At 41.3% G+C, this 16,623-nt stretch overlaps 1 pseudogene; it reads left to right on the forward strand.

Annotated features, from left to right (window-relative positions):
• The first annotated feature begins 297 nt into the window (after positions 1–297).
• The window catches only part of LOC121340310, a 75,678-nt pseudogene continuing 59,352 nt past the window's right edge, over positions 298–16,623 (forward strand).

Here is a 16,623-nt window from a genome sequence, read left to right on the forward strand (position 1 = left end):
ATGACTGTGTGTTATTACGTTTGGGAATGTGAGTAGTGGGCTACAAGCAAACTTTCAGCATTGCAAAACCATAGGTTCAAAAGACTGTTTTGGGTAATTTGTATGTGGCTTTTTTCTTCTCTCTTGCCCTTTGGTACTCACTGATTCACAGCCAGGAGCTATTTATGTTTCTTCATTGCCTGGACAAGAGAAGGCTTTGGGGTGACCCGGTTGTGGCTTTCCGGTACCTGAGGGGAGCCTACAGGAGAGAGGGAGAGAGACTATTTACGAGGGCAGGGAGTGACAGGATAAAGGGGAATGGCTTCAAATTGTCAGAGGGTAGGTTTAGATAGGATATTAAGCCAAGATTTTTCACTGTGAGGGTGGTAAGGCACTGGAACAATGCCCAGAGAAGCTGTAGATGCCCCATTCATGGAAGTGCTCAGGGCCAGGTTGGATGGGGCTCTGAGGAAGCTGGTCTAGTAGAAGGTGTTGCTGTCCAAGGCAGAGGGATTGGCACTAGATGATCTTTAAGGTCCCTTCCAACCCAAGCCATTCTATGGTTCTGTGATTGTATAATTATTTGAGATGAGACCTTGCCAGATTGGTCCAAATTCCAGTTGGTGGAAAACAGCAGAAATCCTTTTGTACTCTTTCTTTGGTATACCAAGGTCATGCCTTGGAAGTGGCAAATCATGCTGCTGATTTGGATTTACAGTGAACATTTGATGTGCATCAAGTCTTTTGCTCCTTTCCAAGCTGCCAACTTGCACACTGCCTTGGGTAAAGCATCCAAGCTGTAGTACCTTTGGTAGACAGAACACCTGCTAGCCCATGAAAGTCTGGGTTATCTGTCTTCACACAAAAAGATTTATAAGAAGTGGCTACAAGAGAAAACATACAGGTAAACTTACCTCAAATAGTGTTAAGCTGCCTCTAAAATTATGTGTAATTTGGGCACTCCAGGGATATGCTTCTGACAGCAGAAGGAATTAAGAAAAGGTTATTTGTTTTTTCTGTGTACAGGAACATATTTTGAATGTAGAAGGGGGACAAGGGATTAAAAACATATTTTGTAAGTGTTTATGTCTTTGCTCTTCACAACTTACTGAATATGCAAAAAAGAATTAAATTATTAACTTCTCAATGTATACAACTTAAAAGGAAGAGACTTTGCAGAAGTTTGGGTAAATGTTCTCTTACTGAGACTTCTTGAAATTAATTATAGTTAATTTTTAAATTACAATTAACTTTTAAAATTACTGTTCAAAGTAATTAATTTTAATTTTTTTTTTCTCACAGCATAATCTGCAGGAGCCATGGTGTTTGAATCTCAGTAGGCCTGCTCTAGTCCTAGGTGATACTTAAAATAAATCTCTCATCATTACTGGTGCACATTATTATTAGAAGTGTAAGTTTAGGAAAGATGGAAACTGGAGGTAAAAGTGTGCACATTTACATGATGGGTGCTCAGTGCATTATTGCAGTCGAAGGAAACGCGGATTACTTTGAAATGTGTTCCAAGTGCTCTACCAAATGTTTAATTACTGGGTCATATAATTGATTTTGATATGACATCAAGCATTCAACATCAGAGATCAGACTGCATTGGTAATTCTCCATAAAAAAATGCAAATAAATCCAAAACCAAAAAATCCAACTGTATTCCTTACTCAAATGAAAATGGCTTTCACCTGAAGGTAAATCTTTGTTGAGTGTACTTTTAAAAGAAGTATTGACAAGAGAAGCCTATTGTTCAAGCAGTCACAGGTAGTATTCAAATTGCTCTAAAAATGGAATTTGTGTCTTTGTGAGAGGCAGCATGACAAATAATCCTATTTTATGGTCTGAGAGGTAACTGTGTCTTCCTGTTTCTAGAAAAGAGTGGGATGATGGCTGCTGATGGGGCTAATCAGAACAGCAGTGGGGGGTGCTGGGGATTTTGATTTGTCAGATAATTAAGTCTCTCATCAAATGGAACGGGAACCTGGTGGAAAATTACTTGGAGGTGAGCAAGAGAAAGTCAGAGTGACATTTTCTGTGTTAGTTTATTAGAATATGCACAGGGTCAAGTTTTAACAGCCTGAAGGTGCTGCCTGTGGATGTGAGAGTGGAGATCAGATCCCCTTGTGATCCTTTGTGTACACACACACTGGTGTCCTTTGCCACAACTTGGCCTATAGTACAGTATAATATCTGATTTTGTTCTTGTTATGGGATTGATGCAAGCAATCTTTGATTTACTGTCACCTTCCTCTTCCTCTGTGTGTGCCAGAGGTATGTGCTGCTTTAGGTCTGGGTGATATCCAAGAGAAGGGATTAACTTTCCTTAAGGTACTTAGTGAGTGTGGACCTGGTATTAGACATACTATTTCACTCTATGTCTGGGTCAGCTTTATTTTCAGTAATAGATGACTGTGGAATTATTAATTTGTCCGTGATGGCTGTCATTAGCTCTGTGATAATTGGAATGGTGGTGGTGAAAATCACTGAACTGATAAAACCAATGTAAGTGTTAAGGCATGTCTGACCCTGACTGCTTGCTTTTCCTCACCTGTAGAAAGAAGCAGATGGTAAAATTTTCACTTGGCTTGTGATATCTGTGGTAGATGGTATAAATATTGAAGAGTTGCTTGTGAGAAGGGGCTTCTGAGCTTTTGTTCCAGCTGACTCCTGACCAGACAGGGTCAGGAATCCTGGCAGCTGGTGCTGGGGGAACCTGTAAAACCATCACTCCCGGCACGCAGCCAGTAGCACTTAGTGCAGGAGGAGGCCAGGGGCTGGGCTGGCAGTGCTTTTGTGCTCGGCAGCAGTGGCAGGGAGCTGCCAGAGGTAGATCCCAGCACTCAGCAGAGAAATTACCCCGACTCCCTGACTCAGCAGAGGCCACAGCCCACTGCAAGCTGCTGAGGAGGGTTAGCTCTGCAGATTTGGGGCTGGGGATCTCTCACTGAGGTTGGGGCAAGGCAGATGAGCTCCTTGTCTGCACAGATGTGGTGGGATAGCTGACAATGCTGTAGCACTGCAGTGGCTGGATAGAGGCTCTGTAGGAAGGCCACACCATAGTTACAAGTGGGAATGGTTGGAGCTCTGCTTTGGGAAGAGGTGAGAGTCAGCTGAGAGCTTGCAGATCAGTGTTAGAGGGCACACCAACATGTGGGGTGGTGTTGTGGATGTCTGCTGTAAACCGTGAGGAATTAGACAAAGCTGTGTTCAGTGGAAGAAGTCTTGTGGTCACTGGCCCAGATCCTTGTGGGAGCCTAGCCAAACATCCCAATATGTGCTGGAAGGACAACACCAAGGCACAAGCAATCCACGAGGTTTCTGAAGTGCATTGATAACAACTTCCTGATAAGGTGATCAAGAAGCAAATGAGGGGACATACTCTGCTGGACCTTGTACTTGCAGGGAAGGAAAGACTGATCAGGGATGTGAGGGTTGAGGGCAGCAGTAACCATGAGATTGTGTGTGTGTGTGTGTGATGCTGAGATAAGGGGGAAAAAGTGAAGGACTGGACTTCAGGAGAGCACTTTGGTTTGTTCAGGGATTTGTGTGGAGGAATCCCAGAGGAGATCATCCTGGAGAGAACTGGGGTCCAAGAGGGCTGATTGGTTTTCATGTGTGTTGCAGAGCCGTCCATTCCAATGAGCAAATCAAGCAAAATCAAACATGGATTTACAGTGGACAGCGACTTTCTACAATGACGTGACTGGACTGGAACGGTGGCTGTTCTTTATTTCAGCATTAGCAAGGCTTTCATCACTGTCTCCCATAACAGTCTCATGGACAACCTAATAGTGTATGGATTAGATGTTTGGATAGTGAAATGGTTTTACCTGGCAGAACTGCTGGGCTCAAAGCATTATAACCAGTGGCATGAAGTCCAGCCAGAGGCTGGTCCTCAAGGGTATAGCCCAGGGGTCAGTCCTGGTGTCAAATGCTGTTGGATATTTTCACTAATGACCTGGATGATGGGATAATGTTTTGGTGCACCCTCAGCAAACTTGCAGGCAAAAGTAAAAATAAAATGAAGCAGTGCTTGATAGACCACAACTGAGGCCAACAGCCTCCTGGGCTGCATTCAGAGTGTTAACAGGAGGCTGAGGGAAGTGATCCTTCCCACCTCTTCAGCACTGGTGAGGCCACATCTGGAGTACTGGGCCCCATTCTGGGCTTCCAGTGCAATGGAGACATGGATGTGTCCTCCAGTATTCTGTGGACTCAAGATAATGGAATAATACCATCAACTGCTGAAGATCTCAATCACTTCACAGAAATGCAAGGGAAGAATTGTTCTGCAGAACAGATGGAAGCTGAATTTACCAGAGGAAATATTAAAAAAAAAAAAAGAACAAGTTTAGGTTTTCCATGAGGAAAGCATATATAATCCTCTTGGAAAATTATTTCCCTTTTTTTAATACACAAACTACGTGTAAGTTTATAAAATATATAAACAGTGGATAAATACACATGCAAATGTGTATATATGAATTTGTATGTATATACAAGCATGTGTGTATATATACACACTACAGTATAAGTAAATAATACATAGAAAGAAACCACACTTTGACTCCAGGTCATCACAACAACTGTTACACACACTCTTGGTCCTGCTCTGTTATAAAATCTGTCCTATTGTATTATTAATACAGAAGGGCAGGAGGTAAGCTCTGACATCAGTACAAACATGTAATTTCTGCCCTGGAAGATCTCCCCATTTGAATACCTCCTTCAGCTGCAGATGAGCAATTCTCTTTTTTTGTGCACTTTGCTTTGCTATTTGGCCTTGCTTTTAGAAAACACTTGATGGGATGTGCTGCTGGGAAGGCTGTAACTCTGTGACCTCAGGAATGCCAGGGATGTGCTTGACCTGCACCCACAATGTGTCACAGCTGAGCCCTGCGGAGGCAGCAGAGTGCGTGGGAGTTGAGGAGCTCTGGAGACAGCACGGCCGTGGTCAGCCCAAACACAAATAAACAAACCAACCAAAAACCTGGGCTGACCAAAACATGTGTTTTCAGTGTGAGAATGCCCAGTTTGAGAGATGGCCTGCTGGTTAAAATAAAGCAGGAAACAGCTAGCTTGCTTATAGTCTGTCTACTAATAATAGCTGAAAGTTCATTAAGGTAATTACTGATCTAAGACTTTAAAGGCTCCATTCAGGCAAAATGCCTAAAGACTCTAGAGAGTGTGGTTTTGTGCTTATTCTTAAGGTACTTGAACCCTGCTTCTGACCTGAAAAGGGCCTTGAGGAGTAGCAATGTTTCCTTTACAGTATTTTTAGAGATGGGAAGGAAGTCCTGGAAAAAACCCCGTGACTTGGCTCTGAAAGTCATGATTCACCTTACCTTTACTCACTTCCTTCCTTCTGAAGAGCCTGCATTGCTTGTTTTGTTTTTTCCCTGTCCTGTATCTTCTGCCTGCAGAAATTTGTAGTACAAAAGATGACTGAAAAGCAGGACCCGGTCTGTGGGTGCTGACGACCTGGCTGTGAGTGCATCTGTCTGGGCTAGTGGTTCTCTCTCTGGGTTCTGTGCTGGCAAGTGTTAGGTCTCCTATGCAACAAGTCAATAACACTGTGATAAACCAAATATCTTACTCTTCCATATGCTTGTTGTTTCAGTATTTTAATAAAATAAAATAAAAAAAAGGCCTCAATTATACAACACCACTGGAGAGGTCTTTCTTGGCTTTCAGCCTAAACCTGGATTCCACCACCCCCAACTTGTATAGACATGTCTGGGGTGAAATCAGTGGTGATGGCGATGCAATTTACACTTAGCATGTGGTGTTTATAAAATAAATACAAGCAGCAGCTGGTATAACTCATGAAAACTCAGTGTTTGGAAGGGGTCTAAGCCAAAGACCATCAGTCCATATAAAAGTTCCTGTTGGTTTTAGATTGATCATTTAGCTGTGCTATGTGGGTATTGCGTGTGCCCCAGGTTAGTACTTTATGAGGCACCAAAGCTAAATCATTGAGCCTTTCTGTCATTTACTGTCCTGCTGTGTTCAATTTAATTATAGACAGGCAATTAACAGCATAGGTGAGAGAAAAAGTGAGTATTTTACTAGATTTACCCCGAAATCCACCAACGGTAGGAAAAGGGAGTTCACTGTTACTATACATACAATAACAGAGCAGGTTTAAGCTTTCTAAAGACTGGAGAAATCACAAAGGTTCACATGTACACCTTGCCCCACAGACAGCCTGTGCAAAGATGAGAGGCTGATGAGCTTCAGGCATCAGGATGGAGGCTGGGGCTTGAGACAAGGGCCCTTGTCAGTTGTTTTCCTCTCTCAGCCCCAGTATGTGTATAGCAATACTGTCAGGAGCTTGAACTTTTGTGCATTGCCCGAAGCTATATGGGCATCTGTGTTGGCTGCTAATTCTGGGAAAGTGTGTTTGTGAATGGAGCAAGGTGAGGGTCACACTGAAAAATTGTCCATAGACACATCTAATACATCAACATCTAATGATTGTTGACTTTGTTTCTCTTTGTTTCTTTTTTTTTTTTTTCTTTTTGTTCGCCATGTGGCTTGCCAGAAATCATTGGGTATTTTCAATGGCACTTCTATTCAACATCATTTTAACATCAAGACATTTTTAGGGACATTTCTCTCATGCATGCTGGCTGTAGCCTACAGGCTCCTCTGTGAGCCAGAAGGTCCCATGATCCGTTTGGGGTGAGAAATAGCAATTCTCAATGTTAAACCTACCAGGCTGAGGGTATGGCTTTGCAACATCTGTCTTAGTAGCAGCCCTGGCTTAAAAAATACCCTGCACCAGGAGCTCTTTTCACCTGTGCTGTCCCCCATCCCTTTTTCATTAGCACAGCTATTCGTGCCTTTCAGGGAAGGAAAAGTTTTGTTTAATGTGTGTTTTAAATGCTGGCTTGGTTCCTAGTATGATTCCCTGAGTGATGCTCAGCGAGCAGTTATCTGGATAACTGCAGTCAGTTTTGTTTCTCCAAAGCCACACAGCCATGGCCTGCTGGCTGCTTTACAGCTCATGTTTTCACCTGTGCAAAGTCTGTATAAAAATAAAGCTGCTGTCAAATGGCTTCACACAACAGGGGCAGTAATTTTAAAGCCACCTGCAGAAGTGCCCTAAGTGGCTGTGCAAGGTGCAGGCTGATGTAATCTGTGTGTCCAGCTTGGGAACAGCCACCAGTGCCAGCTGAGGGCAGCCGCAGGAGCCAGGGGCTGCTCTGCAGGTGGCAGATTGCAAGTTGGGTTGGAGCTGCTTGTTTTCCATGCAGTGGTGTTACACTATGTTTGTAGGTTGGGAAAAGTAGAGTTTATGGTCTTTCTGAAAGATAATATTTTTATGTTGCTTTCGTATGTACAAAGGAAGAGAATCTCCATCACCCTGCTGTTGTCCTTGGCCTTGTGAGGGGGATAGAGGAGGATTGCTTGGTCCTCCTGTGTAGCTCAGAGAAGATCTTAAAATTTACTATGTTGCAATACAATCAAACTTGGTAACTGCGGGCCAGATTTTGGGGTTTTTTGTTTGTTTTGGAAAGTGACATAATTTCCTTTATTCATCATTCAGAGGAGAATCCTGCTGCATTTTATTATCTGTCTGGAAGCATATCTTGAATAGAGATGGTAAAATTGGTCTCTGCTAAAAGGATATAGATTGTTTGTTGGCTGTTTTGCTGTTTTATTTCTGATCCATTTTGGGGTTGGAAAGTATTTATCCTTGAGGTTTGTTCTCCCCTCTTCACCACCCTGACCAAACATGTTCCTCCATCCCCACCAACCGCTCACATTTTCTGTTGCTCTGTTGGTTTATCCTTATTTATTTATTTGCACAGAGGTGCAGCACCCTAGGGGATGACTCAGATGTTCAAAAATAAGAGCACATGGTTAGTCAGAGGTGGCCACAAATCTAGACAATGCTTCCCAAGGGTTAGCTCTCCCTTTTGGTTTCTTTTGTTTTCTTTGCTTTCAGACATTTGTCTCCAGGAGCTCAGAGACTGCAGCTGTGATTTCTTTTTTTCCTTCGTGCGGGGTTGGTAACCGTGATTTGTGAGCCAAAGAGTTGAATCATATTTCCATGAATAAAGTCATCACAGTATCAACGTGATGCCTTTTCAAAACATAGGAATTAAGAGCTAGTTTAATTTAATTTAGTTGGAACCCTCCACCATTTTTATTAAACATAAACACTACGTAAGTTGCTAAAAGCCTCTGAGAGATTTATTAAGGCTCCTAATTTAAGTCTTGTAGAAAAGTCTTCCAAGATTATACAATGAATAGATTTTTCATTCCACTAAGGATTGGGATTTTTTTTCCCCCATTTAAATGTAATTTGAAGTGCTGCCTGGGAACACACTGTAATAATTTAAATCATCACACGTCTTCTGTTACAAGTAGGGCTGTTCTGGCTGCCGTGTTGTTAACCTGGGAACAGATGATTGAAACGATGGGCTCTAGTCTGACGTGTCACCACACTTGGGCAGATATTAACATGCAATTCTTCAAAGGCATTTCATGGACTACCATAATCTCTGCAAAAGAGACATTTAAGTCTCTGATAGTCTCTAGTAGCTTCCTCCTTTATGTCAATGGGACTTTGCATATTTAAAAGACATGTTCAGCATTTTCCATATTTAAATCTGTTGAAACCAACCTGGCTTTGCTGCTGCGTGTTGGCTAAGGCTCTGTCCTCCTCTGCCTTTAACTGATTTATGAATAATTTACCAAAGAGTGCTCTCAATTATGCAACATCACTTTTAGTGCTCTCCAGGGCTGTGGCCTGAGCCAGCTGCAGTTGGACACCATTGGCATCCACCTCCTGATCTTCACCAGCTGATAAATGATGGGCAGAGATGTGGGGCTCTGTGAGGGCCACCCTGCCACTGCCCTCCATGCCCCAGGGGATGTCTGGTGAGTCACTGGTGAGCCCATTGCATCTGAAAGGGAAACAGGGATGCTGCACCAGCCACCTTCCAGCATTCCTGCTGTTTGTCACTTTGGAATGGGGAAAAAGCCACCCACCCTAATTAGAAGAAAGTTGTTTAATGAAACAACTTTAAAGTTGTTTAATTAAAAGAAAGTTCACAAGTTGTTTAATACATTAATACAGAAGACATTTTTCCATTGCTTTCTGGGCTATATAAGGAAGGAGAAACAGCAGGATTTTTACACATGGACTTCATCCTTAAATTAATGATGCTGTCCCAGGAAAAAAAGAGATTATGGGGATTGCCCAATGTTCACAGGGGGTCTTTGTTTTATTTTTTGAATTTTGAAAAAGTAAATTGTTTGTCACACTTTTTTAGTCTGGCTCTTCTCTGCTCATGTATCTCTGTGAGCTAATGCTGATAAACTCTCTCTTTTGAGCAGTTCTACTGAAATTAATTACATTAGTTTCCAGGAAAAGAAATTGCAACCACTTTATGACTTCTGGATGATATTCATTGTCATGTTAACGTACAAAACCTTGTTTGTTTTTTTAAAGTAAGGATAAAAGAAAAGAATCCTCTGTTAATTTCCTCAAAAAATACAATTCAAATGAGCAGTCACTTGTGAATTATCTGTTGCTTAAAAGTATATCAAAAAGCATCAAAGGGAAGATATGGGATGTCCTTTACCTTCAGCATTTTGAGAACAGTAATTTAAATAAATTGGAGATGTGCTGGTTAAACAAAATGTTACTCATAGGAGAAATCAACAATTGTGGTAAGAAAAGTGGAGAAAATGTTTGTTTTTCTGTGCAGGATCCAGTTAATGAGAAAGAAGCTCTAGCTTGCAGTCAGGAACCATCCTGGGGGAAGCAGGTTCTATGGAACAGAGAGGGCTGCTGGAGAGCAGCAGAAACAAATGTCAGTCTAAGTGAGACTTCACTTCTTTACAACGAGCAGGATGACAAACTCCCACCCTCCTGGTACCTTCTGGTGCTGAACAGGCTCGAGAGATGCACCCACTCCAGGTACAGCCACAGGCAGGGCAGCAGCTCAGCAAACATTGGGCTGTTGAAGGCACTTAAGCCTTCCTCCACTGGAGAGCTGAACTGGATGTGTTGGAAGGGTCCAATTTCCATGTTGATACCACTGGTGGGACATGTAACATGTACAGCTGGCTGGAGCAAGAAGTTGGGGATGTCCAAGGAAAGCTTTCCCAGCTGCTGCTGAGGCATGCCATACCTCTTGAGTTCCCTTCTGCTAGAAAAGCGCCACTGGGGAAGCACCACATGTAAGTAAAAATCCATGCACAAAAGTGTCTTAACATTTGTGGGTTGTACCTCTTGAGTTCCCTTCTGCTGGAAACAGCGCCACTGGGGGAGCACCACATGTAAGTAAAAATCCATGCACAAAAGTGTCTTAACATTTGTGGGTTGGGAAATCAGCCATGAGGTTACTTGTGTGACTTTACTGGTGAGCTTTGTTAAGGGCTTTGACACAGCCTCATTAATTTTTTCCCTTACTTTCTCTCCATTATCCTCACTGCTACTTGTCCTTGTACTGATAAAACTTGTGAACACTATAGAAAAGTTAAAAGGTTCTCCAGATGTTTAGAGACTACTCTGATTTTTTTTTTTTTGGTTTTTTTTTTTTTTTTTTTCAATTCTGAGAATTTGCTGTTTGTTGCTATTTAAAGTACTCAAGTGTTTTTTACACTCATTGACTTCAGCTGGTACTGAATGCTCAGCACGTCTACAAATTATCCCGAGGTGTCAGGTAGCACATCCAGAGGATGCAAGTTTTATAAGCTTTTGAGCACTATTGATTAGTTCATTAGATGCATCAGCATCACTCCAGTAACCCCCACAAAGGCTGGACTTGAGTCTGTTTTTCTAAGACAGAATTCAAGCATAATTTTATTTCCTTCTTCTAAAGCCTTTCCTCTGTTTTGCACACTGTGGCCTCCCTTAAAAATGTAAGATTTGCTGTATGCAGGATGTTGTTTTAATAGAACAAAATGGGTGTTTTGGAAAGAAAATTATGTTGTGTGTGTGTAAGTATATAATATAAATTTTTAAGGAAGATGTCCCATTAATGCCTTTTTTATAATATTATAAATATTTTCCTTCCTCTTTTTTCTCCCTTTTTTGTTTTCTCTTTACTGGAACTGTCTCACAGTGCAGATCTCTGCTACTTGAGCTCCTGGTGCTGCTTACAGCAATGGAGTTGCTCCTTGGGGCGCATGTGCATGGCTCCACACCTTGACAGGCAGGGGACAAGGTGTATATATTCCATGTGGGTTTCTCAGACATTTACAGACTGAGGCATCATGTTGAGCTTTCAGGCTGCAGGACTGTATTCTTATTCTCTAGTGAATCCCAAGCTGTCTCAGCATTTTCTCACTGCAGTATCTCACTCCTGTGAGTGCACTGTTCCAGGATGGGAAGTGGCACATCTCTCTTGGGCTGTTTGGGGCTAGTTCAGCAGCTCACTGTCCCGTGATGCCCGCGGTACCCAAACAGTGCTAAGGGGCTGAGGATTTTGTCAAGGCAAACATGTCTGAACTCACATCCTAGAGATGCAAGGCACTGTAACAGCCCCATAATATACCAGCAGGCTTTGAGAGGAAATTATGGTGGTTTTTGTTTCTCTTTTTTTTACCTCTGTTACCCACATTTTGTCTCTTCTACCTGTTGCAGGCACAGTCTCATTACAGCTGGTGCACGAGCAGGCATAGCTTCGGTATTTTGTGCTGTCATCAGCAGACTCTTTGTAGAAGAAGTGGGGCATCAGGCTGGCCTGGCAAACCTGCTGCTGCTTGGTGGCCACTTTCACCATGCATTTACTTCTCTCTCCTCTCCCTCTCCCTCTCCCTCCCCTGTTTGTTTTCAGGGGACATTTTGGATTTTTGAAGCTGATAAGAGCTCTGTTGTGGATATGTACTGTGTGGGTGTGGGAGGAAATAGATGCAGGGGTGTAGGCTTGTTTCTTGCAGTGTTTTTCCTGGGGGAGTATCAGAGAAGGGGGACTGAGAAGGGGGAAAACGGATATGGAGAATTATCAGATCAGTGGGTTATGGAAGCCTTCGCACTTTATGTCTGGAAATCACTTAAATACAACACAGAGTGTTTTGTTCTAAATTATAGTGGACAGACTGAGGATCTACTGTTTGCTTATTAGCTATTAATAAGATAATTTTCTGTGTTGGTGCTAGCTGGGAAGAAGATATTTTGAAGTGAAGGAAAAAGCAGAGAAACTCTTAAATAAACTGTCCTCCCCTTCTGTAGCTGGCTCAAGCACTCTGTTGTTGTTGCAGGCATTGCTGTACTGTGCCCCTGTTCCTTGGTGCTTACAGATTAAACATTTGAAAAGATGCAATCACTGTTTGTTCCCAGTTGCAAAATGGAGGTGACCTTCAGCCTCAGCCACCTTTGCTTTATTCCTTCCAGCATGACACAACCTTTTACCTTACGTCCACCTAAAAGTAGTTGCTTTTATTTTCATGTCTTTCATTCACTTTTATTACTCCTGACAATGATGATCCAATAGTGATGTGCAAGTATCAGGATCTTCACTTCTTCCAGCTTAAATACCCTTTGTATTAGACTTGGAGATCAATTAGTGAGCTAGAAATAAATGTCTTGTATTCTGATCCCAATCTACTTTTTGCTACTTTTTAGTATAAGTAAATTTTTCCTAAAGTAGTTGCTGAATCTCTTTCATTGACCTCTGAATTTCTTCTGGCTTGTATCCCTTCAGCAATGCAGAAACTAAAGATCATGGCATTTTCCACATGTAGCTGTACCTCAGCTGGGAAATTGGGCAATGTTTCTCGCATGCATGCTCCCTGGTATATTTGCTTTCCCACAGGTTTAGCTGGGGAAAGTGGAGAAGACTTTGGGTTTCCACCCAAATCCTTTTTCTGGACCAGCCCATAGTACAGGAGCCCAAACAGCTGCAGTTACACACCAAGAAGATAAAAGTTTGTGGCAGAAAGGTGAGGCTATGTGGGCAGGGAAGAGGTCAAGCCTTCTGAAGGCAGATTCATTGTTGAAACCAAAGTATTGTGTAATGAACAGCTGTGTGCACAGGGGAAAGTGGATTCACTTCTGCTGCTATTTTACAATAAGCTTTGCTCTTTTAACACTCAGTTGAGGATGTTTTCTGAAAAGAGCAGTGGATTCTGTCTCCTTCTATCTTCTCTTAGTGTTACTAGAGGGAAAAGTTAGCTAAAATTATTAACAACATAACTTCTGGCAGGGTTCAATAAGTTTTTGGCTCTTAATGTGGTACAGATAAGCAGAAACATTTTCATTTCACTGAACATAAGGCTCAGGGGAAATTTTGTTTCTTGCATATTTTATGGCATTAACAAAAAGTTTACAGTGAATAAACTGAGTTGAAAGCTTGTGGGTTATGTTTCTCAAGAAATTATTTGGTTTTTTTAGTTTCATTCTACCTAGCATAATGTTACCAGGGGAATTTATTGTACTCCAGAGCATGAGATTTTCAGGAAACTTCACTTTATTTTTACAAAGACCATAGGATTAATTCTAAAGGTGAAACTTACTCTGCAGGTACCATTTTTTCTTGATGACTGGCCAAAGCTTGTGGTTTGTGTTACAACAAAAACAAAGAGTATACTGTGCCACCTTTCATTTACAGGCTGTGGAATACTCTCTTGACTTCACCTTTACTGCCACACACATACAGTGTAATGTGCATATTTTACTTGAAAGCAAATATCTCAGTATATCTTTTCCTTAGCAAAAATGGAGGTAGGGAGAAAAACCAATAAAATCATGTATGCCTATTTTTAGTTTTAGTGCAGGATTGGAATTGAGTAGAATATAATGTAAGATATTTGGATTCTGAAGCAAATAAACCAGATCTTTTTTCTACTTCAAATAAAGCTTGATTTAAATACTTTAAATCCCTTGGAAAAAGATGGATATTGTTACAGTTATTGGTTAAAATAGCATTATTAAAGTTTTGCTTAGTACACAGGGTACCTATGTAGGTGATTGTTGTAATCCTGGTTCTAAGGCATGATATACCTTGAGTCTCTCCCTACTCCCTGTGACTGTACATGCAGATGTTGAGTTTCTTGTGCTTGGGAATGGCTGCTGGCATTCTCCTTCTTCCAGACCCAGCTTTTCTGTCTGCAGCACCCTGTGGACCAGTTCTTGAAGCCTGAATGGATTTCGGCCCTGGCATTTCCCTTTTCAGGAAATACCACCCATATTTAATATAGACACCTGTATTAAATTTGTTAAACTCTAGGCTATTTGTAGCAAGAAGAAGAATAAGATTAGTGGCAAGAAGAAAAGGAAGGAGAAAAAGGAATTTTAACAATAAGAGGACCTCATGCTCAAGCAATTTAAGTCAGGCTGGCAGCTGACAGTTTGTCCAATCCACTAACCCCAAGATTAGACCAGTTTAGCATTTTTTACAGGCAACTCGACATGTGACCTTCCCACATCTTGGCAGGTAGCTTTTTATACAGTTTATGATCTCTTACTTTGTTCATATCCTAATTATGACAAAAAGCTGTGTAACTCTAAACCTAGGCTAGGGAAACAATATCCTCACAACTTTTAATAGATTGTCGCTGACCTCTTGACCCCATTTTGTTGCCTGGAAGATAATATTAAAACGTGATATTGCTTTCATCCTTGCTGCTTGTTGAGGAGTCAAGCAGAAAATTAAATTACTATTACAGCTGCCAGATTATGTTCTGTGCCTGTTATTTGTTGTTTTGTGAGTTGTTCTAGCTCAGCAAGAATTTCCACAGTTTCACTTAAATAAATTTACTTATAAATTATCTCAATGCAGATTGACACTTAAGAAATGAACATTCAGCAAAGCTCTGATTCAGCAAAGTCTTTTGAAGTGCTCATTAAAGCCATTATATTGTGTTATTTAGATGTAACCTGAAGTGCTGAGTGCCAGTGGTAAGTGCAGTACATCATAGTTTTCTCCTATGTGTGCCAACACCAGTGTCTACCTGCTTGGTTCCACCTCGGTGAGGTGTGCAAAAAGAGATCAGCTTTAAATGAATTAGCTGAGTTCTCGAAATCAAAAGGAAAGATTTATTTCTTCCATGGAAATTACTTTGAGGTATGAGGTTTCGTGAGAAAGGATGCAGTAATTCTTGTCACTGGCAGGATGCTCAGAACAGTTTTCTTTCTTTGACTCAGATTAAGAACTTGCTGGACGTGAACATCTTGGCCTTCATTCCAACCATCCTCCTTGGAGTGTTTAGAGGTCTTCTAGGAGATTCCTTTTCCCCCCAAAATTTAAAAATGAATCAATTATATATGCTGTTCTTTAATTCAATTCCAAAGAAAAACAAGCAACCTTTTGGAGACTGTGCTTGTCTTTGTAAATTAATAATATGGTTCTCTTAATTATATAACATTTATAGAAACAAATGAGGGCAGGTCACAAACTACTGGACGGAAAAATGGATCTCACCTGCTGGTACTTCATAATGTGCAAGAGAGTAAAGAAAATGTGGATTTTCAAAATGCATATATGTATTTAATGTTGGTAGGTATAGGAGAATAGAAACAATAGAATAGTGACACATAGCAGTTGTGTTGGTGTGCTTTTGCATTTATTTGCAATCTATGGAGAGCTCGAATGTCCTGATAAGACATGATGGGCCACTTTACATTTGGAATTTCCATTTGGCATCATATGCCTTTGGGGAGAGTCATGCCATTGGAAAAGAAAGGGTATAGGCAAAGGGTTCCCGTATTTTGATTATTTTAATGCTTTTCAGTTTTATGCTTTGATTATAGCTTAAGCATGTTGTTATGAAGAACATTATGACCTTAACAATCCTATAAAGACAGGTTGAGAGAGTTGGGTTTGTTCAGCCTGGAGCAGAGAAGGCTCTGGTGAGGCCTTAGAGCAACTTCCAGTACCTCAAGGGGGCTGCAGAAAGGCTGGAGAGGGACTTTTTACACAAACACGTAGTGATGGAATGGTGGGAATGGCTTCAAACTTAAAAAGGGCACATTTAAATTCAATATTAGAAGAACTTCTTGGCTGTGAAGGTGGTGAAACACTGAACAAGGTTACTCAGGGAAGTTGTGTATTCCCCATCCCTGGAAGTGCTCAAGGCCAGGTTGGTCTAGTGGAAGGTGTCCGTGCTTACGGCAGGGGCATTGAAACAAAATGATCTTTCAGGTCCCTTTCATTTCAAATCATTCTATGATTAAACGTGAAGAAAAAAAATCTTCAGGACTTTTCTACTGCACTTTTAGTAAATTGTGCAAATTTTTGATTCTCTGGAAGTTTCTTTAGAAAATACCTACTTGTCAAAAGTTTTCTTGATTTCCATTATTTTTGAGGAATTATTTCTGATGGGTTTCCCAGTCTCTTTAAGTGTTGAGATAACCTATCTTTAGGGAAACTGGTGCACGCTGAAGCCCCTTTCTTCTGCCCTCTTACAGGCAGACTTGCCAATATGTTTAATGTATGGTGTATCTGTTTTTTTATATATCTTGCTTTCTCTGCTCTCCCTGCTGGAGAGAGGATTGCTCAACTCAAGACCAGTGAGTTATAGAGATGCTCTCCTCCCATCAGCCCAGACATCCCTTCAGCAGCTTCCACTCTGAGCCAGCAAAAATACATAAGTTTCAGGGAAAGGCAATCACCTTGACTTGCATTGACAGCCTGTATGATACTGGGAGGAAAACAATATTTTGAATATGAGAGA

The sequence above is a fragment of the Onychostruthus taczanowskii genome, unplaced genomic scaffold (assembly GCF_017590055.1).
Source record: "Onychostruthus taczanowskii isolate IOZ18803 unplaced genomic scaffold, ASM1759005v1 scaffold4, whole genome shotgun sequence".
NCBI lineage: Eukaryota > Metazoa > Chordata > Aves > Passeriformes > Passeridae > Onychostruthus > Onychostruthus taczanowskii.